The sequence below is a fragment of the Pinus tabuliformis genome, chromosome 7 (assembly GCF_031772625.1).
Source record: "Pinus tabuliformis cultivar Carrire ecotype Pingquan chromosome 7, CPIR1, whole genome shotgun sequence".
Taxonomy (NCBI): Eukaryota; Viridiplantae; Streptophyta; class Pinopsida; order Pinales; family Pinaceae; genus Pinus; species Pinus tabuliformis.
Window position 1 is genome coordinate 1,615,361,748 of NC_142293.1, and position 27,282 is coordinate 1,615,389,029.

Below are 27,282 nucleotides of genomic sequence, written 5' to 3' on the forward strand. Positions count from 1 at the left end.
GAATATATACAAACATAACATGGAAAAAGATCTATCTTCCCACCTAACTATTTATCTCAGGGATAAAGAAACCCAATATGTGAGAAAAAACCCTAATTAAATATGTTTATTATCAAGCAATTACATTCCTCAACAGGTCAAAATACTTCTTGTTTCTTTATATCAAATTTGTTATTCCACAATGTATTAGTAAACACCAAATCAGTAAAAGATTTCTTACCCTTACTTTGCTTCAATGTCTTTCCTCAAGTCAATATTGGGATCACAATCTAGCACTAACGTTGGAACCTAAAGTTGACATGTTCGCATTAGAAGCAACTGATTAGCATCATAAAATACATAGCAGAATTAGCATGCAAGTTGATTATAAATATAACATATTAGTATTTGGCTTACCTTCTAAACACTGGCATGTACATGCTCTCCTTACAAAAGAAATGTGTGATCTATGATCTCAGGATGTAGAGACCTATCAATATCAAGAGGTAATTGGCTCACAGACAACAACCCATGACTACCACATTGAGCAGGGAAGAGCCAGTTCTCATGCTTTTCATGCAAACCTCTCAAATAATATAATGACACTATTTTCTTCTGCTCTCTTTTGTAACTGCAAATGTCTATGGCATGTGTCTGGACTGGCCCTCAAGTAAATAAATTTGTCAAGAACAAGCCCAGGTAAAACAAAAACAACTGGATCAAATCATGAATCATAGATGCTAAGCTCCATCCCATTCATCCACTTTGCCTCATGAACAACGAGTCACACAAACACTTGGTATATTCATGACCAATAAAGTTGTTTCTAACTTCTTGTTTCCAATGCTAAAATGTCAACAACTACACTAAAAGCAGGCATTAGAACATAAACTGGATATGCAAAAACAAAGAAAGCAATTAGACTGATTCTTAATAGGATAGATAAACTACAACATTGATTTACTTGTAAATTTATTTATCCATGACAGTAATAAATTAGACCTGAACAAAAAAGAGTATGAAAACTAAGACTCTCAAGTTACTACACTGCATAAATATATGAGATCCTACTGAACTTTCTACTGAAATGAACCTCAAAACATACAATACCATCATTGAAAACATTTATTTCCATGAGTCGTAGAAGCTTTAAGCCACCTACAAACTCTCGCTCTTGCATCACCCTCATTACAAAAACATAATTATGAAATGTGTACCATTCAAGGTTTGGATGCGGGGCCTTGTAGGATTGTGGGAACCTGCGAGACTGTGGGAACTGCGGGGTAGTTGGGATGCGGGACTACAGGATTGCGGGGTCGCTGGGATGCAAGATTGCGCCATCGTCGGGATGCAAGATACCGCCACGTGGAGGAGAGAGAAAGGGACACCCCTAACTTGGTTTTATTCCGAATTTCCTTTGTTAAACTTTTTCGGCCCTCCCCTGGCGATTTCACACTATATCGCAAGATCGGCCCCCGCAAGTTTTGGATTTTGCTGTGACTGTGGGATTGTTGTGACAACCGATTTGCGGGATGCCCTCATAGCCATTTTTTTGGTTTTCTGAGCTTTCCAAAAGAAATCTTCAACATGCCCTAACTTTTGATCCAGGAGTCCTTTTTTTGGACTTCTATATACCATTGGAAATCTTTTTTTGAGCATTAGGCAATGGAGAGGGTCTGATTAAGCTCTAAGATCTTCTGTGGCCTAGGAAAGTGGCTCCAAACTTCACTGCTCTTGGGCAACTTTGACCAATTGAAACCCACAATGCAGTGAGTGACAACACAATTGAATCCCCAAATGCCATAGCCAGACCTGTCGCGACATAGATCTAACAGTTGTTGGAATCCATCCATGCCTCGTCTCTAGTCACTGCATACAATCAATATATATGCTCCATATATCATGAAATAATTTGATGCATGCTAAACTGCCTTGTGACTGCCACTGCGTAGTACTGATGACCGTTGGAAACCGCATGTGCTAAATAGCTACCCCTTGAATGCAGCCAATAGAAGGCTTTCTAATACTTGCAATCGACTAAATGTATGTGGATCCATCCTACTCCTACCAACCACCACCATTAAGTCTTCCATCCACCCTCTCGATAATGTGCCAATACAATGTTTGGAGCCCGGACACCCACTCGAAAAGTGCCTCAATCATACACACCATCCTTGTTCATGCAGGATCCCAACATTCCCTATGGAAAGAGTGGCACATGTCTCCCATATGACCAGCTCCCTAGGTGTAGGCTCAATGATGAACGATATGCCACCCCTACAGAATATCACCTCATCTCCCAGCCTGTGGCTTTCAACTCGCGCACCAATCCTACTTCTCCACTGGAGAATATCTATCATGTCCCTAACGCACTAAATCCCATTGCGTCATCTCAGGAAAATCCCACAAGTCCTGCTATCAACAATATGGGTCTGGATCAAACACAACAAGGCTTCCCTCAACCGCACATGGTGCCAACGAGCTGAATATGTGTGAGTTCTGATGGGTATGATCAAGAACCTGTATGGATGCTCCTGGCCTATCCCATGACCAATCCGCTCTCCTAACCTAGGTATGTCCACCCCAATGACATGCCTGACATCCTCGTCAAGGAATATCCCTGCTAGTGGCACTCCCTCAGTCAGCAGTGCAACCCCACACACTACTGCATATAACCATGTATCCTAGTGTCTCATGGCATACAACTGCACCCAATCACACATCTTTGTGCACCGTCGGAACTTGCTACATGTTGTTGCATCATCCCGGATCAACTGGTATCCCTCTTGTATCGATGTGTCTGTAACTCTGTGAGGGAATGCACTAAGATGTGAACTATTCCTCCTACACCACGATAGAACCCTGCACACCACTGTGCAACACTGTACACCTTCATGCTCCTCTGCATATTGTTGTGCACTGCTGCATACCCCTATACACCCCTACATATTAAGGTCTAAGACTAAGTCCATATGAAACATCTCACATCCTATTAGGGTCGCCATCACTACTACCACTTTGTCGATAATCCCTCCACGATGTGAGTTATATCTCCTCATCTGCCCAAACAAACCTAAGCAGCCTAAATCCTCACATGTTAACAAGAATTATACTATTGTGCTTAGCCTCAGTAGCTCCTACATCCCATGTGCCAATAAGAGAGCATTATCTCCATACAATGCCCTATCTGATAGCCTCCTGATGCCACCTCCTCCTACCAGCTCCTGCTAGAGTAAGCTAATCACCCTGTGATTCCACGCATAATCAATATGCCAAGACAACTCATGAAATATGTCTTCTCCCCTGTCAAACCACCCAGTATCTAGTGCTGACGAGGCTTTGATGGAGATCTGAAAACGTGTGGACCCAAACGTCGAATCCATCATGCCGCTACTACCATCACCTACCAGATCTATGATGTGATGTGAAATCCCACCTGGATCCCAACAACAGTCTGGACCTCGAGTCCCTCTGGTAATCCTTGACCTCTACTGAATTGTGGCCATGGATGTATCCAACTTCCTAGCCTGCTCCATCGGGTACCATCTCAATACCTCTTTTCATCCAATCCCGAAGGAGGGGATCGAATGTCTAATCTCCTATGAAAGGAACAAGCCCTCCAAGCTGATATGGTGTCATACTTAGCTCAGGTCGCTCAGTCCTGCTAACCTGGCCATCCCCTAGGGTATGTCTAGACAACGCTGCCTCCCTCAACCCAATGTGTAAGGGTGGGCTAATAACGTTGTAGATCCCATCAGTGTGCCTCTGAAGCGAACTATGTTGAAATCCCAATGTGTGGTCACTATGTTGCCCCTCATCAATGGCTAACCCAAAGGATGGTTGCACATCCTTCTCCATCATGGAGTCAACACAAGCCTCTACCTGCTCCTCCATAGACAACCCAACACGCAAGACATGTTCACCAGTCAGTTGTAGGTGACTGTCATCTGACAAATTTGTCATAGATTTGGATGCCTTTGTACCTATTGGCTCCTCATCAATAGTGGAGATGTCTCCCGACACCTCATCAACTTGCAGTGCACTACTATCACTGAGAACTCGGCCACAACCCAAGATACCTCAACAACAGATGGCATCTCATTAATGAGTGTATGATCAATTGTCTCCTTGCCAACCATGGCCCATTGAATTACTCTCTCATCTTCTTCCTTAATCCTCCTCATCATCCCTGCATAATTCTATTGAATCCCCACTACTTTGTGCATGCCTCTTAGTTCACATAACTCCCAAAAAGATAGGGATGCCTGAATGCGATTACCCAATGATTGCTATTCCCTCCAATTTGCTTCCAATAACTCCACACCAATTGCAATCATGTCTTTCCATCTTGATGCAATACCCATAATTTTGGGCATAGTGGATTTTTTGTATAATTAAGAATGGTCTTGATTCCCAATTGCAGAATGAATCAATTGCTCCCCCACATCAATAATCATTTGTCGCATCCTAATCACCCCATTCAAGGTTACTTCCATGATTTTTATTGTAATCTTTCTTTGGATCCCATGATTTCTTAGCTTTTTATTCTGGTCTTGTCATAGAATGAAGGGTTTCCCACAGGTTGAGCCAAGATTATGGCTCTGATACCACTATAATATTCCTGATTGGAATTTAACAGCTAATACCAAGTAATGGACTAGGAACAATAAATAAACTGGAACTCATACACAATAATTAAAACTCCAAAATGTCGAGCAACACAAACTGAGGCATCTTATTTAATTTTATGAAAAAGAGCACATAAAATGAGCTAAAGTTTTGGAACCCAGGTTTGCTATGCAAACCCCATGTAGTACAACTCTAATCTAGAGGAAATATTGGCCCAAACTGGTACTGCGCACTACCCAAAAAATTACTGCTACTGTTGCTGGAATGGAACTGAAGATTCTGCCTTGAAGAATACTCAGATCACCCTGAAATTGCAGCCACAAATTCCCCTCCAAAACAACAAAAATACCCAAAAAGGGTTTGGCCCAACTCCAAGCCAAAACTGAGCCCACCAAGTGATGCAGATTCCCTAGTTAACTAGCAATTCGCCTTGCTATAAGAATGAGAATTTTCGGCCTGAATATTGCCCAAAAAATTCTATAAAATTAGCCAAAGATTCCTCTCAATAAACCCATAAAAACCCACAAAGGGTTTGGGCTAAATCCAACGTGCCTCGGTGACCCCAAGAAATGTGTATGGTTCTAACTAGTTGGAAAAATGCCTTGTATAAAGAATCATGTTGTAGAAGGCCAATCAATTACTAGAAAAATCTCCTCCAAGCCTCTTTATTTCTCCTTAGCCCAAACTCCCCAAATCTCCTTGTCAAAATGTATGCACAATAGTTGTTAAAAAACCACTGAAATAGATAAATTCAGCCCTCCAAAATGCAGCACTCTCGGCCCTGCAAATAACCAAGGAAAAAATCACCCTTCCTATGGATAAATCTATGCAAATTCTCATGTCAAAACTCTACTCTTTGCTAGCTTCTCTCATCCCCTTCAAATTTCCTTATGCGCCCTAAGAGAAACACGCTCCAGATGGAAATGGTTTGCAACGTAGCTCCTAGTGAAGTCCTGAGATGGACTCCTTCTTACTCCCCTAGGGTGACACTCGAAGTTCACTGAAGGTAGAGGTGGAATTCTAGCTCGGAAATTCCTTGTGTTGAACAACACGGTTGTCTTGGCTAAGCAGCTCAAGAGAACTGATGTTGAAATTGTAAAATGACCAAAGATAATCCACAAAATGAGTCCATCCTCCTTTTATAATTTCTCCTCATGCCTCTAGGCTCCTTTTTTTAATATTATTTTATTGGTGGGGGCCATTTTCCACTAAGTCACTTTTGCTACCATTTAGTAAAATAATAATTTGCCGCTATTCTTGGACAAAATAATACTAGCCACATTTATCCAATAATATTTGCCCCTTTTTAATTAATATTACTAAAATTGGGCAAAACTCCTTAGTCACTCTCATGCTTACAAAATTGGGGATATTACAAATTGCAGAGTAATGAGGTTCCATCTTCTCATTGTTATTATCACTACTGGGCTCTAAATCGCACTCTGAAATCTTGAAAGATCTTCTTCGTTCTTTAATGCCTACCTTCTCTAAAGTGTTGGCATTTTGTTTCTCTGTGTAGTGCATGCTCTTAGCCTTTTTAGTGACTTGGATTTGGAGCGACCAACATTAGCCATGATAGATTAAGCGAACTCAGAAGAAGGAAAAAGGTGCCAAAGAACAAGTAACATCTCTAGGGATATTTGACCTCTTTGGAGATCTTAGTCATGATTGGTGTGGTTTACATGACCATAATGGGTTTTTGGGAAATTTACTATTTTGAGGGGAGGAGAAAAGAAGGTCTTGGCCCTAAATAAAGTTAAGTTTCTAAAGTTTAAATAACATGAAGTAACCCTCAAACAACCACATAGATACTCTCTAAGAGATATTCATATTTCAACTTGGATATGGGAGTCATGGCATGATATTCTACATAAAGAGCCACAAAAATTGTTAGTATGTATGTTTTCTAATTATAATGTGTGCACATTCTAAGAATGTGAATGCACTATTAGTATTTGTGCACATTTTTGTAATGCATGTATTTGTAGAATTATTTATTGAATAACGTGGATTTAGAGTAATCTAAATTTATCTTAATTGACCAAGTTTAAATCAACATACTTTGAATTCACATTAATAAAATCATTGTCTCTATCAATCTAGTGCAATAATCAACCATGTTATGTAACAACACCACAAAAACCCCACAATAAATAGTCTATCGTCTCTCTAAGATGTGGGGAGCAAATTCCTATTAACCCTTAAAACCCTTCTATATCAGTTTCAAACTCTCTTTCTTGTCCCTCCTTCCAACGGGAGTATAAAACTATTATATATTGGAAACTTATATGATATTGTATAAAATTGTTATAATTTCCGCATTATAAATGGATTCATTGACCCCTTTGAGGGCGTCATTGAATCCATTTACTTAAATTTTAACATTGCAAATGGATTTAAAGACCTCGTGAAAGGGGTCTCTAAATTTAAAAATTGTAGAATCTATCTGCAATGTTAAAATTTAGTGAAATGTAACACTTCATTATCAAAATTGCAATTTTCCATTTCCAGAGTGACACAATTAAAATGACTAGCATAAATGACTAATTCAAATATTTGTTGTACTTGTTAGTTGGTCATTTTTTAATTCTTGAACTATAGTAGTCATTTATGTGTCATTCGGATAAATCATTCTTGCGGACAAGACCGGTCTCCCTAGTATCTACAGATATCTAGCGACAAGCAAAACAAGCAAATTCTATCTTTCTCTAAATATTGTGATTTATAAATAACAGACAAGAGATGTTTTAGACCCTACCTTAAGTCCAACGCTAGTTTGTGGCAGCCACACTTCGACCGTCCAAATGAGCTTCCTTTTAAAAAACCTGCAAACACAAACAAGCACACATCAAATAACACCTGCGTAACCAATATAATAAATCATATTTATCATGATGATCAAGGAATTCATGAAATAAACCATAGAAGACAACTTATTAAGAAAAATGAACTTGATTGTATTAACTTTAAACAAAGAAGAACTTTACAACCTTGGTGCCTTGATGTTGTACAAGCTCCTCCCAGGGTCTAGCAAGAATCTCCTCTACTTTGACAAGCTTCACACTCTTCCCAATGAGATCAAAAGGTATGTAATCTCTCCTCTCAAGCTCAATTAGGAAGTCTAAATTCCAACAGCATTTACCCTCAAAAATATTCAGCTTTCAACCTCCTTAGTAACCAGCCCAATGCCTCATTTTATAGTGCAGAGGAAGGAAGTTACCAGGTCCACCTTCAAAGGGATAGAGTCCTCCTTCAAAGGGATAAGCTCCTCACATCAAGGGGTTAGCTCCTTTAGTTATGGGATGCATGAACCTCAAAGGAGCGAACTAACCACCTCAAGATTCCCTCTAGAAGCTTCCAGAAATAACCCAAAGTGAGTTTTTGAGAATGTACTTGCGCCTTTTTGACTTTTACAGGGGTCCGCACCCATTACACAGAAACAGAGCGGGCAGGTCCGCAGGGAACATGACCAGGAGGTGCCGGACAACAGGTAATGCTAAGAGAAAGTGCGGAACCAGAGTTTTAAAGATTTTCAAGGACTTTCTCTCATTTTTCAAGGCTTGACATGAAGAGCTGAGGTTTAAGACTTGCATAGGAAGAAAGTATGAGTGGTGATAGACTCACACTGATTGCAGAATGTCATGGTGACAATATTTTGTGCAACATTATGTTAATCATTTTTTATTTTGTCACTTATCATCTAGTCACATATTTTATTCCTAGACTAAATTAGTCATTTAAGTTAGTTGCTTTTAGTTGGGTCACTTATTATCTAGTCATATATTTTATCCCTGGACTAAATTAGTCATTTAAGTTAGTCGTTTTTAGTTGGGTCACTTAAAGTTGCTCAAATTTAGTAGTAATTCACTTGAAATAATTGTAGTGACTAACTTTTTTAGTCGCGTAGTCACTAATCTCTCATTTTGTACTAGTGGACCAAGGTCATGGGACACGTATTCCAAGTTGAATGTTGGGTAAACCATAGTGATGGGTATCACTCGTGATTAATAAATGGCTATGGAAATAGGCAAAGACAAAAATGCACTAATTGATATTTATTTAAGAAAATAAAGGAAAATATGAGAAAAGGGAGATGAAGGGTCACAAATTTTCATGAGGAGAAAATAGAGGAAAGTGAAGAAAATAGAGGCATCAATAATAAAAAGGCATTAGAGGATTATTTGATGGCTTTTTCCAATTTTGGCTTTGGCTCTCTCAATTCATTCACTCTCTCTTACACTCTAGTACACTTAGAGTATTCTTGGAGCATGTTTGGGGCACGCTAGTATTCACTTAGATTAGAGAAAGAAGGCAAAGGAAGCAACGAAGCACAATGAGAAAGCGGGATCAACAATTGCAACTGGATTGCTTGTAGGTAATAGGTTGCATGTATAATCTCCTTGTTGATTTTTGGATGCATTGTATATGCATGTGATTATTTGGTTATGTGTTGTTATTGACATGGAGGATTGCTTAGATTGACAATGATTTGAGCCCTGCCTTGCCATTTCCTAGATAGTCATGGTGTTATGGGTTTTTTCCGCTTGCTTGTTTTTTTAGTGGCTCTCAGTTTTTCCCTATGTCTGTGGGTTGGAACAAATGCTTTGGAGCCCTGGACAACTTGAGTTAAGTTACTAGTCCTCGAGCCTAGGTTGGGACAAATTCTCTGGAACCTTTGGTGGGTTGAGTTACTAGTCCCTAAATTCGGGTTAGGTTAGATCTATGGAGCCCTTCGACAAATGTGGGTTGAGTTATTAGTTCGTGGAACCTTGGAAAACTTGGGTAGAGTGTTAGTGATGTTTAGTCGTGGAGGTGGAATCACAGTGGTTGAGGGTTGGGGTGGTTTGGCCTCTAGAAGACCTAGTTTGGTTTTGTTTTGGTTTATTCCATGAGATCCCACATTCATGCTTCGAATATGGCATGGGGGTGATTAGATGAAAGAGATATTTGGTTCAGCCCAATCTATGGTCGGGTGGTATGTGTAGGTTAATATGAGGTATTTTCTTATTGTGATTTATGAGCACTTGTGTTGGATATGATGTTGATGTTTACGACTGGTTTGCCATGGTTTATATGTTGGTTATTAGTTGGTTACATGTTGGTTAGATGATGTATACCTTTTATGGCTCTTGTCATGTTTTGATAAATTAATGAATGGCTAATGAATGAATAAACTAATAAGTGTTATTGCAATTATGTGGAGAGGGCATAGAGCCTTCTTCATGATTCTTTGGTGATCTTATTGAATTAGTGAACAAATATGTATTTATAACCTACAGGTACTATGTACACAAAGTATTTGCATAAATAAGTAATTTGGACCTACAACTTCCAGGGGTCATAAGTTTGGCATATGATCTCCATTTGACTAGCATAATACCTTGTTTTGAATATCTCCATGAGAAGTTGAGCAAAATGTGAAAAAAAAAAATTAAACACTTTTTGAGTGTCTTCGTTTCCCTAAAAACATTGTTTAGGCCCTCAAAATGGCCTCGGAAGTTTATGACCCAAAAAACTGCCAAAAATAAGAAGTTGTGTTAAATTTAAGGAGACTAAACTTAAAGGAAATAGAGTTGGGTCAAGTTAGGATTATAATAGTGTGACTATGTGTCATTGGGTGTTTGCAGTCAGTTCTAGACATGTGGGCCCATTTTCCATAAGTGCATCTTGCATAGTAACTATCATCTCATGTTTACCCTGGTGAGCGGGTCAAAGTGGGTAAACGTGGGGTGGGGTTTTAGAAATGGCATGCCTGTAGTGATTGACACTTTCGCGGGTGTGCTCCACATTTGGAATCCAGTAAAAAACTCTCTAGAAACTTTTATATCTAACAAGAAACCTCTTTCTCTGTTGTTCTCTTGTTCAACATAGTCAATTTCTTCCTAAATCTGCACTAACGTGTTTTCCTTATACTTGTTGGTCGTGGTCGCTGCTTTCTCTTGGGCCCGAGATCTTCCCATTTCCCTGTAGTAGATTTCCCCCCTTTACACTTTGGCTCTTATTGTGGTATAATGATGGGTAAATTGATACCCAACTCAAAGGTTCTAAGAGAAAAGAGAAAAACATAAGCAAGAAGGAGGAGGGGCAAAGAAAAATCTAGAGCACAATCTATATATGTCCAGTTAGATTAGAGTTTCCCTATATTCAAAAAATAGAGAAGCATTGAGGGTCTCAGAGTGAAAACTATGGAAGAAAGGGCATGAGAGGGTGAGGTATCAGGGCAAGAGAAGGAATGGGACAACGAGGAGGAAACTGTGAAAGGGAGAGGCAAAACAAGCAAAGAAAACTATAAGTAGCAATAAAACTTGAAAAATTCAACATAGAAACAACTAGATGTGGAACCTATCAGCATCCAGTTCCTAACTTCATAGTTAAGCCCTTTTATTTGAACCTTGATAGTTGCAAGTGAAATATTGCCTCCACGAATGCTCATTTGTATCATTTGATGCCTAGATGGGAAAGGTAAGTGTTTCCCAACTTGGGTAGAACTCATTTTTGCACTGCTCTTTCATGCTTATGCATGCAAAGTGAAAATGACTTGCTTCGCAACAATTCTAAATGGTGCAGATGCATGACGTATTGGTGAGCTCTAGTATTGCAGCAATAATGCTGCAACTCCCGGAACTCCCTTCTTTAATTTTATCAACCCAGTAGTTCGTAACAAACTTGGAAGCGACGGTGTTGTATGCACAAGTATTATCTCTTGCCGCAGCTGTCACTTGGTCAGTTGGCACAAGTCCGCTAGGAGCTTAAGCCAACTTCTATGAGCTCTGAGAAGAAGTTTTTTAACTAATGGATGAAAGCTAACTCAAAGAAGGATGATCTACTTGCAGAAAGAAACTGGAAAGCTGAAAGGAAACGTAAACCCTAGCAAACCCTAATTTTACCAGCTATCCCTACTGATGCAAGAGAGAGGATGCAAGCTACTGAAAGAAATGCCATTGACTTCTAGGAAGGTAAATGCATGTATCTAAGCTACTTCTACAGTAACATCTGAAAAAAATAAATAAATAAATAAATAAAAATAAAAAAATAAAAATAAAAATAAATAAAATAAAAAATAAAAATAAATAAAATAAATAAAAATAAAATAAAATAAAATAAATAAATAAATCTTTTTGTATTTTTGAATAAGTTGCCAGAATTATCATGCATGCGATTTGACTGTTTTAATTGTGCAGAGGTGGATTGGCAAGAGGAAATGCTTGGAGGAAGTCGGGAAGGTTCAAAGAGGGCCTAAGGGGTCCCTAACACCCTTCCAAAGAGTTTCAGAGAGTTTGGTTATCAAGAAACCTCATTCGTGAGCTTCTTCAGGAAGTCTACAGGGGTTCTACAGGATGTTCTGGAATTTCTACAGGATGTTCTGTAATTTTCTACAGGATGTTCCGAAAAGTGGATTTTGGAGGGTTGATGGAGGAAAAATGGTGGGAAAGTGGAAATGGAGGTTGGATAATGATGTTAAGGGGTTTAGGACCTGGCGCATGAGGCTAAGGAGCGATTGGATTTGGTTCAAGGATGGAAGAAGCGATGATGCACAAGAATGTAGAAATTAGGGCAAGGTGGGAAAAGTATGGCAAATGAAAGGTAGGAATCATGGATTAAGGGTTGAAGCAGATTATCTGATGGAGGAAAGGTAGATAGAGAGGTAATACAGGTGATCTGCACACAATTTTCTAAAACCGACCAAACAAAGACTATGCAAACCCAAGATCTAGCTATCTTGACCTAAATAACAGCAAGGAAAATGAACAGCAGTTTATTTGCAACAAAATAATGTGAAATGCTATGCAAACTAAGCAATCAAGACTCTGAACATGTAACCAACTTCTGCAAATAAAAATCGAACACTAATGATTGCATGGCGAAGCAAAGACTATGTTTTTGTTGGCAGCAAGGTCACCTTGATCCCAGCTCCTGATCCCACTAAGGGAGAGGTGAAATCAGAGGTGCTTGATGGCCTTTTTCTGAAGCTCTTCCCTGTTAATAACCTATCAACTCAATCTAAACATAAAAATCCTTTTTAATCATCAAAAGCAATCTAAACAACAAAGCAAGATTTAAATCTAAATAGCATATTTTATTCTAAGAATGCAGCAAAAACACATAAAGATAAACAAAGGAGGTACTGGGCACTTGAGATGGGCCCAACCCCAAGAGCTATAGCCTCCTAAGAGAGATATAGAGCTGGTGCAAAGCTGGATTCATCTTTATTGAGCAAGAAAAGAAGAGTTACATCAAAAACTGTCCACAAGGGAAAGCTTGAAAATGTGCTGAAATACAAAGCTAATCTACTAACTAAAATTGAACTACAAACTAGCTAACTTCTGCCTACAAAGTGACTAACTGAAATGAGGCCCTAAGCCTTCTTATTTATACAAATTGAGGACCCCAACAGCCCTCCTAAACTTTAGGAACTCGGCTGCCAAAACTTGTAGTTAACAACACTTTTACTAGCACTTGCTCGGCTGCCCTTGTGATAATTGATTTGGTGGCCCTTGAACTCCAAGCTGATGGTGGAGAATTCGAGGTAAGGGCCCATAAATGAAGGGGAAACCTTCCTACAAATCCTCTCCCTTGTTCTCCCACGAATTTGGCTGCCAAGTGCTCATTAAAACCTTTGATTTTGTCTCAAAATTGACTAAAAATCTGCACAAAGCACCCATTAGACTTGTTGGCATAATGACTAACCCAATTCACTCTATTAGCATAAATATAATCAAAAACATGCAATAAACTAATGAGAATGGTGGATTAAGTCGAATTAGGAGGTTGAATGAGCCCATATAATTATCCATTTTTGGGGCTCATCATCACCCCCCTACTGAAAGTGTTGCTCATCCTCTGAGCAACTAATCGATATCCTCGTCTTTGATGGCCCTGGTGGCCTCCCTGTCATGCCAAGCTTCTGAAGTGATGTCCTCTTCTCGGTCATGAAACCATGCTTTTCTCTCTGCTTCTTCCCACTGCCTGTGCTCCTTTTCCTAGAGAATTCTCAGCTTCCTGTAGAACTGTCTCAGCATCCTGTAGAGAGGCCTTTGTGTCCAACATTTTCATTCTTTCTCTCCAAGTGGATGTCCTTGGGCTTCCCCGTTCATAGGTGATGGATGCCTTGGAGGGAGACCTCTCCTTTTGTGTAGTTGGGGTGTCTACCATTGTAATTGGCTCTTTTGACTGTGGTTGGGGTCTGCCAGTTTTTACCTGCATGCTCCTTCTTGCCTTAATATACAGGGAAGGCTCCCTCTTTCGCTTCCCTTTCTGCTTTGGAGATGTGCTTAGGGTGGCCAGCACAGCTGCTGCCTCCCTGGCTAAAACCTCAGGCGATTTTTCCTTCTATTGCCCTGGTTCCAGAGTTCCTGTAGAAAGTCCTGTGCTAACTGGTTTCTATCTTCCCGTAGAAACGGTTTTCTGGCTTCCTGTAGAACCGGTCTTCTGGCTTCCTGTAGAACCGGTTTTCATTGTTTTGGCCTGCTTGGCTGGGGGCGCCTTCTCTTTTAATTTTGCTATGGTTGCCTTTGGTGTGCCCTCACTTGCTTGGACTTTTTCAGTCCTTTCTGCCCTGATTTGCAACCATTTCTCCCTTGGCATTTGTGCCTTTATTCCACCCACAGTTTTGGGCTCAACAACTTGGGCTTTTCCTCGTTTCTTTTCTTGTTCTCTTTGTGGTGGTCTGTCCTAGGTTTCCCGCAATTTCCTGGAATCTGAGGGTTCCTTTCTGATAAACCCTCCTGGCATGATGAAAATGCTCTGTTTTGGCTTGTGCTCTGATCAGAAGGGGAATTCTGTGTATGGTTTCCTCCCCAGAACTTGGAAGACAGTATCCCTCAGGTGTTTATATTTCACTTTGCACCAAATCCCTGGTTAGAATGTTGTTGCTGCCCAAAACTCGACTGTCAAAAGGGAATTAGGCTCTCACAGACAGAGTGCAGAGCTTGATTTTTATCCCCAACCACATAAAAGTCACATTTTTTTATGCACAGGTTAGCCCTTACAGTGGTTTATCGTGTCTTATAGGAAGAATTTGTTAACAGGAACCGTGGAGGAGAATGTGACGCAGAACCAACTGGAAAAACTCCGTGTATCACACAGGCGAACTACTATTCTTGACCCACAGGCAGATTTGCTTCTAATTCTCCTACTCCAGACAGTTTAATTCACCGCCTTTCGAAATATCATGCATGAGAATGGTGTTTTTCGAGCCTACCTCTTTCGGGACTCCCAATTTGTCGAAGAAAAATCCAGGCTTTTCTGCTCTGGAAGGCTTTGCTGTACTTTCCTGTAGAACGCTGATCGGCTTCTGTAGGATGTCTCTGCGCCTCTGAATAATCTTGGTATGCGGGAAAATTTTGAACAGACCGAAAAACTTGGCGAAGGACGTCGGTTCAACAGAATTCATAGGCAGAGGACGCGTACTTCGGCCGAAGAGGTTTGCAAGTGTAAATGAACAACGATTAACGTGAGTCTTCAGCCGAGCATTTTGAATTATGGCGCAATTCATGGTGAGGGGATGAGGTGGCAAAATGTGTGTTGTCTTTATTCGAACTACAGTGATGTTATGAACTGTATGTTCTCTTCTATCTGTTAATCATTTGATGTCCTGTGCGCTGGAGTTCAACACATCTACCACTACCTATGTTTTTCAAATTTCACGTGAATGACTATACACGTATGCTGCGTGATTTTTTCCTGAGCGCTAGAGAACTGGATGAGAGTGGCCAGTTAGCTGGCCACCAATTTTTTAATCACAACCATCTCATTACTCATGCAGTTTTCAAATTACATTCATGCAATCAGAGGAACGAGTTTAGTCACGTACCTGGAAGTCGAATGGTTGTTGTGAGGTGTTGTGGCCTTTCATTTGCTGCATGCACTGGTTTCTGTGGTTTCATGGGTGCTTGGCTGCTGATTCATGGTTGTTTCCTTGTGCAGGTATCCTCTAGTCGGATCCACACTGCAGGAGCTCGCTTCCACGTTCAGATCTGCACCCTCAAGCTGCTGATGTTGATTTTCCACAGGACATAAACTTGTTTTCGCCATTGCTCCCGAACAATAGATCGGATCGATCTGAAACTTGCTGAGCATGTTCCTATCATCATTATGCACCTCCCATAGCAAAATTGCAATCAATGGAAGCACAGATTTCGAGAAAAATGGAAAATGGCTGAAGATTACAAAGATCAATTTCTCGGAAACCGTGCATCGTAATTGGCTGAAACTGCTTGGGTAGGCTACTATCACCCATGTGCATCTCCCCATGAAATAGGTTTTGAAACTGATGCACAGATATGGAGAAAATTCAAAAATGGCTGAAGGTGATGGAGGTTGGTTTCTTGGAAACCGTGCACCGGAATTGGCTGAAACTGCTCAGGCATGTTGCCATCATCCCTGTACAACTCCCTGTGAAATGGTTTTGCAAATGGATGCACGGTTTTCAAGCTAGGGAAAAAACAAATTTCAGCACTAGGTATTTTTGCTTCAAGGCATTCTGCAGTTTTGTTGCATGGTAAGAAAAATGAGCTCAGGCTATAATGCAGACTTGGAATTCATTGATGCAGAGTCTAGATGGAGCTTGGACAGGTAGAGCGTGCGAGACTTCGTTGCTTGACTTGTCACTTAAGAATTCTTGCTGTCAATCTAAGGCAAACAGGGTTTCTTGTATGACTGTGCAGGAACACATAACCAGGTGGGTGCAATGGAGGTGGAAAGAGATGGAACAGGGCGCCACATGGTGTTGGATTGCATAAAGGTGGGTTGTAGGCCTAACAAACTGATCCCAACCATCAGACTCCCTTTCAAAATTGAATTTGGCTCGTCCGAAGATTCTACAGGATGTTTCCTGTAGAAATTCAAAAATTCCTGTAGAAACGCTTGGAACTCCCTGTAGAAAGCCCAGAACTTCCTGTAGAAAGCCTAATCTTGACCTGAATGTGACCAAATCCCAGGAGAGGTGAGTGGCCATGGAGGGAGTGTCCGAAGGGATGTCCTGGAGCCTGGTACAGACTTCTTTCCTTGTTTTACGCACCCCTCTTTTCCTGCAAAGTATTCACTGCAACCTGCAATTTTTCACAGAGATTAGTCTTGCTTTCTTTTTTTCTTTTTTTTTCTTTTTTCTCTTTTTTCTTTTTTCTTTTTTTTTGAAAACAACTTGGGTGCCTCATCGAGGTTTTCACCCTAATTGTCTGCCCTGGGCACCTTTAAGGGAGGTTTTCACCCAGGGATCTTATTCTCTTTTTATTTCCTCTTCTTTCCAACCCATTGACCGCCTCATGGAGGTTTTCGATCAGTGAGCCAATCTGAGGCGCCTATGAGGAGGTTTTCACCTTAGATTTTTATTTTTCTCTCTTTTTTTTTTCTTTTTTTTCCTACCCTACCCTACTTGAAAAACAAAATCATTTTCAAGTGTAAGAATACTTCCAATGGAGCCATGTGCACATCGAGATTAGAGACAAAATGATGTGGAGGCTTGAAATGCATGCTTTGACAGCTATCTGAATTTCAGAGACCAAATGATCTGACTTTGAAGAGATCAAACATAGCTGAGGAAGAGAGTACTGCTGCAACTTAGTGACGATCTGAAACCATATCTCAATATAGCTCTGATATCTTTGGTCCTTTTGCTGATCTAGATCATGTTTCATGTCACCTTCTACCATGACTTTCTCATCTTCCTCTGTTTGTTGATCTTTCTCTTGAATACATGGAAGATTTGATGGTAACCATGAGGGAGCTTCCTTGATCTCTGATTTTGATGCCTTCTCTTCACCAAGTGCAGCCCATGGTTCTTTGATCTTTCCTTTTGAATCTTCTTTTGCCTTTGGTCCTTCAATGTTGTCAATATAATCTCTGTTTTGCAATACCCTTCCTGAGCTATGGTGAAGATCATCGAGCTCAAGAGGAGTCATTTGGACATGTTGTGCCTCAGCTTTGCAATTGGGTTGAGCTATTCCAATGTGCGGGTTTGGAGATGGTGGTACGGGTAGTTGAGTGGGGGTGTATTTTTGAGATGGATGTGGATGGGTTTGTGGTTGGGCAGGTGGTGGAGGCAAATGAGCGGGAGGAGAGTTGTATTGGGGCCTCCACCCCTGATGAGGTGCATTCCACTGAGGCTGTGGCTGAGCATAAGAGTGAAACGAATGAGCAACTGGTTGGGCATAATATGGATCTGTGAAGGAACAAGGAGGAGGTGTGAACCAGGAAGGATGAGCAGGGGGACCCCAAGAAGGCATGAAAGTGGCTTGATAGGGGTCATAATAGGTCTCGGATGTCCCTTGCAGTTCCTGCTGGTAAGATCTAGGTCCATGTGGCCTCCTTTGGTTCATATAATAGAGTGATTCAGTGGCTTCTTTGGTTCTATGATATGCAGCTTTAAGTCCAGGCAAGGAAGGGCACTGATTTGTAGGATGGTATTCGTCACAGACGAAACATACTTCTAGGGAGTGCATCGTCCCTAGGATGCTTTCTAGTGCACCTGGGACAAAAGATGGCCAAAGCCCTCTTGGCTTCCTCTTGCCTCCTTTGGATCCGCAGGGTATCCAATTGCATGGCAATAAACTGCCTCATATCACTCTTGAAATCTTCCATCTGATTTTCAAATTCGTTTTTGGACAAGGTACTGCTCCCAACATTTCTGCTTGCAGCCATTTGCTCCAGAGGAATGTTTTCTTCTTCTTCTTCCCTTGAGGTTCTTCAAATATGTCTTGTTGTCCACCTAAGGGTTCTTTAATCACAACCATCGAAGAAGAGAGAAGGTTGGCTGTGTGAAGCAGTGGGGGTGTTGTGCAATCATTTTTCTGAATTATCTCTACTCCTACAAGGCATGAAAGGAAATCTTTTTGGTTGATTTTTGTTTCTTTTTTCTACTTGTACCTGTAAAAACTAAAATAGATTAAACTACAACTAACTATCTTGCTGAAATAAAAATGCAGAATTGAAATGAAAGCAGGAAAGGACTAATCTATTTTGCTCAAATGAAATTGCAGGAATGAAATGCTAGGCTACGCTTGCGGAATTGAAATGCTAATCTATGCTTGCAGAAATGAAATTGCGGAATTGAAATGATAATCTGTGAAAGCAAGAAATATCTACTCTACTTTTGCGGAAATGAAATTGCAGAATGGAAATGAAATAAACTACTTAGCAGAAGGTTGTAGTAGAAAATAGAAGAAAAGCAGCAATCACCAATACTCTGATGCTTCCCCGGCAGCGGCGCCAAAAAGAGTGGTGAGCTCCAGTATTGTAGCAATAATGCTGCAACTCACGGAACTCCCTTCTTTAATTTTATCAACCCGGTAGTTCGTAACAAAATTGGAAGCGACGGTGTTGTATGCACAAGTATTAGCTCTTGCCGCATCTGGCACAAGTCCGCTAGGAGCTTAAGTCAACTTCTATGAGCTCTGAGAAGAAGCTTTTTAACTGATGGATGAAAGCTAACTCAAAGAAGGCTGATCTACTTGCAGAAAGAAACTGGAAAGTTGAAAGGAAACGTAAACCCTAACAAACCCTAATTTTACCAACTATCCCTACTGATGTAAGAGAGACGATGCAAGCTACTGAAAGAAATGCCATTGACTTCTAGGAAGGTAAAACAAAAAAAAAACAAACAAACAAACAAACAAACAAAAAAACAAAAACAAAACAAAACAAAACAAAACAAAAAAACAAAAAACAAAAAAAACAAAACAAAAAACAAAAACAAAAAACATTTTTTTGTATTTTTGAATAAGTTGCCAGAATTATCATGCATGCGATTTGACTGTTTTGACTGCGCAGAGGTGGATTGGGGAGAGGAAATGCTTGGAGGAGGTCGGGAAGGTTCAGAGAGGGCCTAAGGGGTCCCTAACACCCTTCCAGAGAGTTTCACAAAGTTTAGCTATCAAGAAACCTCATTCGTGAGCTTCTACAGGAAGTCTGCAGGGGTTCTACAGGATGTTCTGGAATTTCTACAGGATGTTCTGTAATTTTCTACAGGATGTTCCGAAAAGTGGATTTTGGAGGGTTGATGGAGGAAAAATGGTGGGAAAGTGGAAATGGAGGTTGGATAATGATGTTAAGGGGTTTAGGAATTGGCGCATGAGGCTAAGAGCGATTGGATTTGGTTCAAGGATGGAGGAAGCGATGATGCACAAGAATGTAGAAATTAGGGCAAGGTGGGAAAAGTATGGCAAATGAAAGGTAGGAATCATGGATTAAGGGTTGGAGCATATTATCTAATGGAGGAAAGGTAGATAGAGAGGTAATATAGGTGATCTGCACACAATTTTCTAAAACCGACCAAACAAAGACTATGCGAACCCAAGATCTAGCTATCTTGACCTAATTTGACCTAAATAACAGCAAGGAAAATGAACAGCAGTTTATTTGCAACAAAATGATGTGAAATGCTATGCAAGCTAAGCAATCAAGACTCTGAACATGTAACCAACTTCTGTAAATAAAAATCGAACTCTAATGATTGCATGGCGAAGCAAAGACTGTGTTTTTGTTGGCAGTAAGGTCACCTTGATCCCAGCTCCTGATCCCACTGAGGGAGAGGTGAAATCAGAGGTGCTTGATGGCGTTTTTCTGAAGCTCTTCCCTGATAATAACCTATCAACTCAATCTGAACATAAAAAGCCTTTTTAATCATCAAAATCAATCTAAACAACAAAGCAAGATTTAAATCTAAATAGCAGATTTTATTCTAAGAATGCAGCAAAAACACATAAAGATAAACAAAGGAGGTATTGGGCACTTGAGATGGGCCCAACCGCAAGAGCTACAGCCTCCTAAGAGAGATTTAGAGCTGGTGCAAAGCTGGATTCATCTTTATTGAGCAAGAAAAGAAGAGTTACATCAAAAACTGTCCACAAGGGAAAGCTTGAAAATGTGCTGAAATGCAAAGCTAATCTACTGACTAAAATCGAACTACAAACTAGCTAACTTCTGCCTACAAAGTGACTAACTGAAACGAGGCCCTAAGCCTTCTTATTTATACAAATTGAGGACACCAACAACCCTCCTAAACTTTAGGAACTCGGCTGCCAAAACTTGTAGTTAACAACACTTTTACTAGCACTTGCTCGGCTACCCTTGTGATAATTGATTTGGTGGCCCTTGAACTCCGAGCTGATGGTGGAGAATTCGAGGTAAGGGCCCATAAATGAAGGGGACACCTTCCTACAAATCCTCTCCCTTGTTCTCCCACGAATTTGGTTGCCAAGTGCTCATTAAAACCTTTGATTTTGTCTCAAAATTGACTAAAAATCTGCACAAAGCACCCATTAGACTTGTTGGCATAATGACTAACCCAATTCACTCTATTAGCATAAATATAATCAAAAGCATGCAATAAACTAATGAGAATGGTGGATTAAGTCGAATTAGGAGGTTGAATGAGCCCATATAATTATCCATTTTTGGGGCTCATCACATATGATCCCTCAAGCTAGTTCCTAATTAAACCCCTACCAGTGTTTGCATTGTTGTCCTAATCTAAGAATCCTCCTTCCCCCATCTTATTGCTCCTCTTTGATCCACCTCCCCTCATCGCTTGCAAGCCATTCACGATGGACCTATTTGGATCCTCCATCACCCTCTGCAATCATTGTGCCAGTCTTAAAGTGGAGCTGGAGGAAGTCAAGGAGATACACAAGTGATGGGTTCAAGAATGCCAACAATCTTCCAGCATTGAGATCAGATATCAACAAGTCAACACAACCTCAATCAGGGAAGCGATCAACCAAAGAAATCAACAATGATTCTTTATTGAAAAAGTGATCTCCGCTCTTCATGAAGTCATGAATGCACACCATGGTCACATTGGATCATTAGAGCAACGAGTTTCAGTGCTATAAAGGAAAGCTGCAAAGAATTCATATTCCAATATCCAAGATCATAACCAACACTTGGAAAAGGAACAATCCGTCAATAAATAACAGTATGGACAAGCAAAGTGTTACAACATAGAAGAAACAACAATCCAGCAAACAACATTTTATCAATAAGTGCTTTGAAATACATTTTGCTACTCCATCAATGTTGAGAAATGGCAACAAGAAATTCTAGTTTAATTTGTCATTGAATTGAACTAAGAATTAAAATCAAATTATATTCTCATAGCAACTTGTAAATAGTTAATTAAGTTTAATTAACTTAATTAGCTTAGGAATTTCGAGTTGGAAGTCTTTCTGTAGTCATGTATATGTTCTCCCTAAGTTTTAGGGGTCTAGTATGAGTTTAAATTGAGTTGGAAATTAGATCACTCAGTTTACTGAGTTAAGTTCAATTAAATTAGTTCTAAATTGTTTTTGGAACTAATAGAGGACTAACAGTCAATTGATGCACTAATGCATCCACTAGTGTTACTCCAGTTAACTGAAGATTCCCTCATGAGAAACTCATGCATGTCAGTTCAGAGAAAGACCAAGTTGAGACTAGAGTGGAGGGAGAGTGTACAATATCATACATGCATCAAAGATTGATCTTATGTCAGTTCAGTTCAGTGGTATTATTTACTGGAGTGTAAATATCATACATGCATCAAAGATTGATCTTATGTTTGGATTGCGGAGTTTTGGAAGCATGAATTCCCTTTAAATACGGGTTATTCATCCTAGGAATTATGCAAGAGATTAAGAGCTTGGAGAGTTGTTGAATAAGCTAAGGATTTAGCTTGAGCTAGCTTGTGAGCTGAGAGATTTGAGCATATGTGTGCGGAATTGTTCTAGTGAGAAAAAGCTTTGTATCTTCCCTCATATTTTTTATATATGCAATACATATAATGGGGTTTTGAGCAGTGGATTTCCCCAAACACATCTTGTGTTATGTGCCATTGGTTTGTCTTCTTCTTGTTCATATTGTTTTCATCGATCTATTGGCTTCTGCTAGTTGAAAGCAGAAGTAGATTATCATCATGTGCTTTAGTACATTGCATGAGCATGTGAATCTATAGGATTTTCTACATGGTATTAGAGTTGAGAACAATATACTAGAAGAGATTTCAAAGTTTTGAGTTTTGGGTTACAGGTGAAATTCAAATTTGCAATACATACTTCAGGATCGGCAGATGGCATTCTACAATGTGCGCCTTGAGTATGCCTTGGAACGAAGCTCAAATTTTATAGCATGGAGGGGCAAAATAGAGGTTGTGCTAGAGGATAATGGTTTGAAGGAATTTGTTGATCAAGAAATTCCTAAGCCAGCAACATCGGATGCACGAAATTTGGCCAAATGGAAGAAGTGTGTGGTGAAGGCGAGGCAGATAATCCTTGAGGGAGTTTGAGACCACATTGTCTCGAGTCTCCATGGCAAGGAAACTCCATATGCTATGTGGAAAGCATTGACAAACTTGTATCAGAACAACAGTGACCAAAGGAAATTGGCACTGAAGGACAAACTTCGAAAAATCAAAATGGAGAAAGGCGAGACTATTCCAAAATAATTGACCAATTTCACTCAATGTCGTGATGAACTTGGAAGTGTTGGAATCACGGTTTCCAAGGATGATATGGTGAGTCTTGCTCTTCTAGGACTCCCAAAGAGTTGGCATAGTTATCAGGACTATGTTAATGGTCGAGAGAAGCTACCAGATTGGGAACGACTGTGGTTGGATTTGATGTGGGAGGAGATTAGGAGGAACACCAGGGATGGCTCTTCCTCAAAGACTGATGATGAAGAGAATTGTGCCTTGGCGATTATGTAGTGGATATGACCTGCAAATATATGAAAATAGAAAATATGCCCATAAATAACAAGATCGAAATATAAAAATGCTTCTCCTTATTAATCAAAACCCTCTTCACCTAAGAAAGTGCTTTGATACCACTACAAATTAAGGCGAAAAAGGGGAAAGGGAAAGCTTCCCATTCCAAATTGGATTCTTATCATGCAGGTAAGAAGAAAGACATGACAAAATTTAAGTACTTTCATTGTCATGAGTTGGGCCATTTTGCTACAAATTGTCCACTCAAGAAGTCTAAGAAGAAGTCCTCAGGGTGGGTGAGGATTTGGCCTCTCAATTCGAATTGGAAGTTTCCCTCATTGCATGCATGGTATCATCGATGATGGGAAGTGTGTGGCACTTAGAGAGTGGAGCTTCATTCCACATGACTGGCGACAAAGAGGTATTCAGTGACTTGGAGGAGAAAGATGTCCAGATGCATATCAATATGGTTGATGACGAGAAGTATAGTATTATTGGATTGGGCACGATTACTTTTCAGAGGGAGCATGGGGCTCCAATCACCTTGAAAAATGTTATGTATGTGCCCGGGCTAAAGAAGAACTTGTTATCCGTTGCCATTCTTGATAATAGAGGCTATGATGTGATATTCTCGAAAGGAAAGGCGTTCCTTCGACACATAGCCATAGGTCAAGTAAAGAAGATAGGGATTTGGGTGAAGAATCTCTATGAGGTGGAGGTAGAGGAGTGTGCTGATTTGGGCACAAAAGCAGAAAGGGTGCAGAGCTGAGACGTTGGCGAGTTGAGGCACAGGTGATTGGGCCACTTGCATCATGGAGCTATGAAGATATTACAGCAGATCTCTATTGGTCTTCCAAAAGGTACACTTGAGCAAGTTGATACATGCAAGGGGTGTACTTTGGGAAAATACACCAAGTCTTCCTTTCACGACAGAGACAATCAAGTAGAGGTTATTCTAGAGCGAGTCCATTCAGATGTGTGTGGACCATTCTCGACAACATCCACGACCAAACACAGGTATTATGTTATATTTGTTGATGACTATTCTCGTAAATGCTGGATATTTTTCATGTAGAAAAAGGATCAAACTTTCACAAAGTTTTGTGAGTTTAAATCATTGGTGGAGAAAGAGTCAGGCAAGAAGGTTAAAGCTCTATGGAGTGGTAATGGTGGTGAGTATGTCTCAAACAAGTTTAATAAATTTTGTGCAGCGGAAGGGATTAAACGGGAGTTGACGACACCCCATAACCTCAATAGAATGGGGTGGCCGGGAGGAAGAACAAAAGCATAGTAGGGGCAACAAGGGCAATGTTGCATGATTAGGGCCTAGCACTACACTTGTGGGTTGAGGCATGCAACACAATGGTTTATGTTTAGAACTGTAGCCCACATCAAATACTTGAGATCAAGACCCCAGAGGAGGCTTATTCCGGTAAGAGGCCATATGTTGGTCACTTCAGGATTTTTGGGTCATTGGTATATTTCCATGTGACTAAAGATGCATGGAAGAAGCTTGAGCCAAAAACAGAGCTAGGGATATTTGTGGGGTACACTGATACACCTCACAACTATCAGGTGAACTTTTCGGCCAGCAGGATGACAATGGTTCGCAGGGATGTCATATTCGATGAGGAGAAAGCCATGTGAGTTTCCCTTGAGAAGGGGCTTGAGCTACATGCAGATGAGGAGCTTTTAGCTCCTAAGGTTGAGGAGCCTCTAATTGATTTGGAGCAGCCACATGCTGAGGATTCAAGAGTGGAGACATCCACTTAGGCAGAGTCTTCCAGAGAGGGAAGAAAGCACATGAGAGAGGCTGACAAATTGTTGGATGATGAACGGGAGAATGTGGGAGCTCGCACTTCTTAGCACAGGCAGAGGATGTCACCTGAGAGGTACATCGGATACATGGTTCTTATGGGCGAATGTGTTGTGACAAAACCATCTTCCTTTAAGGAAGCAGTGCAACAACCGATTTATGTTGATGTAATGGTGGAGGAGTATGACTCCATACTTTGTAACAGTGTTTGGGATGTGGTCTCAAGACTGGAGAACAAGTCAGTGGTGAGGTTCCATTGGCTTTACAAAGTAAAGCAAGCCATAGATGGTAGTGTGGAGAAGCATAAAACTAGATTTGTGGCCCGTGGCTTTTCACAGGTAGAGGGCATTGACTATGATGAGACCTTTTCTCATGTTGCAAGGTACTCGTCAATTAGATCTATATTGGCACTATTAGCACATATGGGTTGGAAGATACATTATATGGATGTGAAGACAACCTTCCTTAATGGCATGATTGAGGAAGAGGTGTACATAGAGCAGCTTGAAGGTTTTGAGACCTTTGACCGTGAGTCGCATGTGTGCCGGCTCAATAGAGCGTTGTATGGGTTGAAGCAAACACCCCGTGCTTGGTACACTAGGATAGATAGCTACTTCATCAGGTTAGGCTTCATGAAGAGTGAAGCGGATGTGAACCTGTACCACATAGTGGTGGAAGGTAAGTTGTTGATCATTGTACTTTATGTTGATGATCTCATACTGACAGGTGATGATCAGTTGATCAAGTCTTGCAAGGAGGACCTTGCAAGAGAGTTTGAGATGAAGGACATGGGGCTCATGCATTACTTTCTTGGCATGGAGGTATGGCAGGGAGATGGGGAGTTGTTTGTGTCTCAGGGCAAGTATGCCAACGAGATACTCAGGAGATTCCGCATGGAGAGCAGCAAACCCATGGAGACTCCTTTAGCAGGTAACTGGAGGAAGGAGGATGCTACTTCAAGGGAAGTAGTGGAAGCTATTGTTTATAGGCATCTTGTGGGTTCACTCATGTACATGGTGAAAACATGACTGGATATGTGCTATGCAGTTAACCAGCTTAGTCAAGCGATGGTTAGGCCTACCAAGTTATATTGGAAGGCAACAAAGCATGTGTTGAGATACCTCAGGGGCACTTCTCAGTATGGATTATGGTATAGACGGATAGAGGGAGTGAAGCTTCAAGGCTTCACCGATGCAGATTGGGCAGGGAGTCCATCTGAAATGAAAAGCACATCAGGAGGGATATTCAGTATTGGGTCAATGACAATTTCTTGGTACAACAGGAAACAAAGATTGGTTGCACTTAGTTCGGTAGAGGAAGAGTACATGGCTGCGAGTCAGGCAGCATGTGAGGCCATCTGGATGAGGAAGATCTTGGTTGGTTTGGTTAGTCAGCAGATGGATACAACTATGATTTACTGTGATAATCAAAGTTGTATCAAACTCTCTGAAAATCCATTTTTCATGATCGGTCCAAGCATATTGATATTCGATATCATCATCTCAGAGATTGTGTATTGAGGCAGATTATGTTGTTAGAGAACATTCCCACGAAGGAGCAAGATGTTGACATTTTGACAAAGGAATTATCAAGATGTAAATTCGAGTTTCACAAAGACAGGATCGGGGTAGCTGATAATCCCTTTCTTGTTGAGAGGGGGTATTGAGAAATGGAAATAAGAAATTCCAGTTCAATTTGTCCTTGAATTAAACTGAGAATTAAAATTGAATTCTATTCTCATAGCAACTTGTAAATAGTTAATTAATTTTAATTAACTTAATTAGCTTAAGAATTTCAAGTTGGAAGTCTTTCTGTAGTCATGTATATGTTCTCCATAAGTTTTAGGGGTCCAGTATGAGTTTAAATTGAGTTGGAAATTAGATCACTCAGTTTACTGAGTTAAGTTCAGTTCAATTAGTTCTAAATTATTTTTGGAACTAATAAAGGACTAACAGTCAGTTGGTGCACTAATGCATCCACTAGTGCTACTCCAATTAATTGACCTAGTTGAGACCAAAGTGTAGGGACAATGTACTATGAGTGGTATTATTTACTGGAGTGTAAATTTCATGCATGCAAGAGAGATTGATCCTATGTTTGGATTGCGCAGTTTTGGAAGCATGAATTCCGTTTAAATACAAGCTATTCATCCTAGGAATTATGTAAGAGAATAGGAGCTTGG

General features: G+C 40.4%; 1 pseudogene; it reads right to left on the reverse strand.

The window, feature by feature from the left end:
- Positions 1–222: 222 nt before the first annotated feature.
- LOC149254392 (uncharacterized) overlaps positions 223–27,282 on the reverse strand; it is a 33,104-nt pseudogene continuing 6,044 nt past the window's right edge.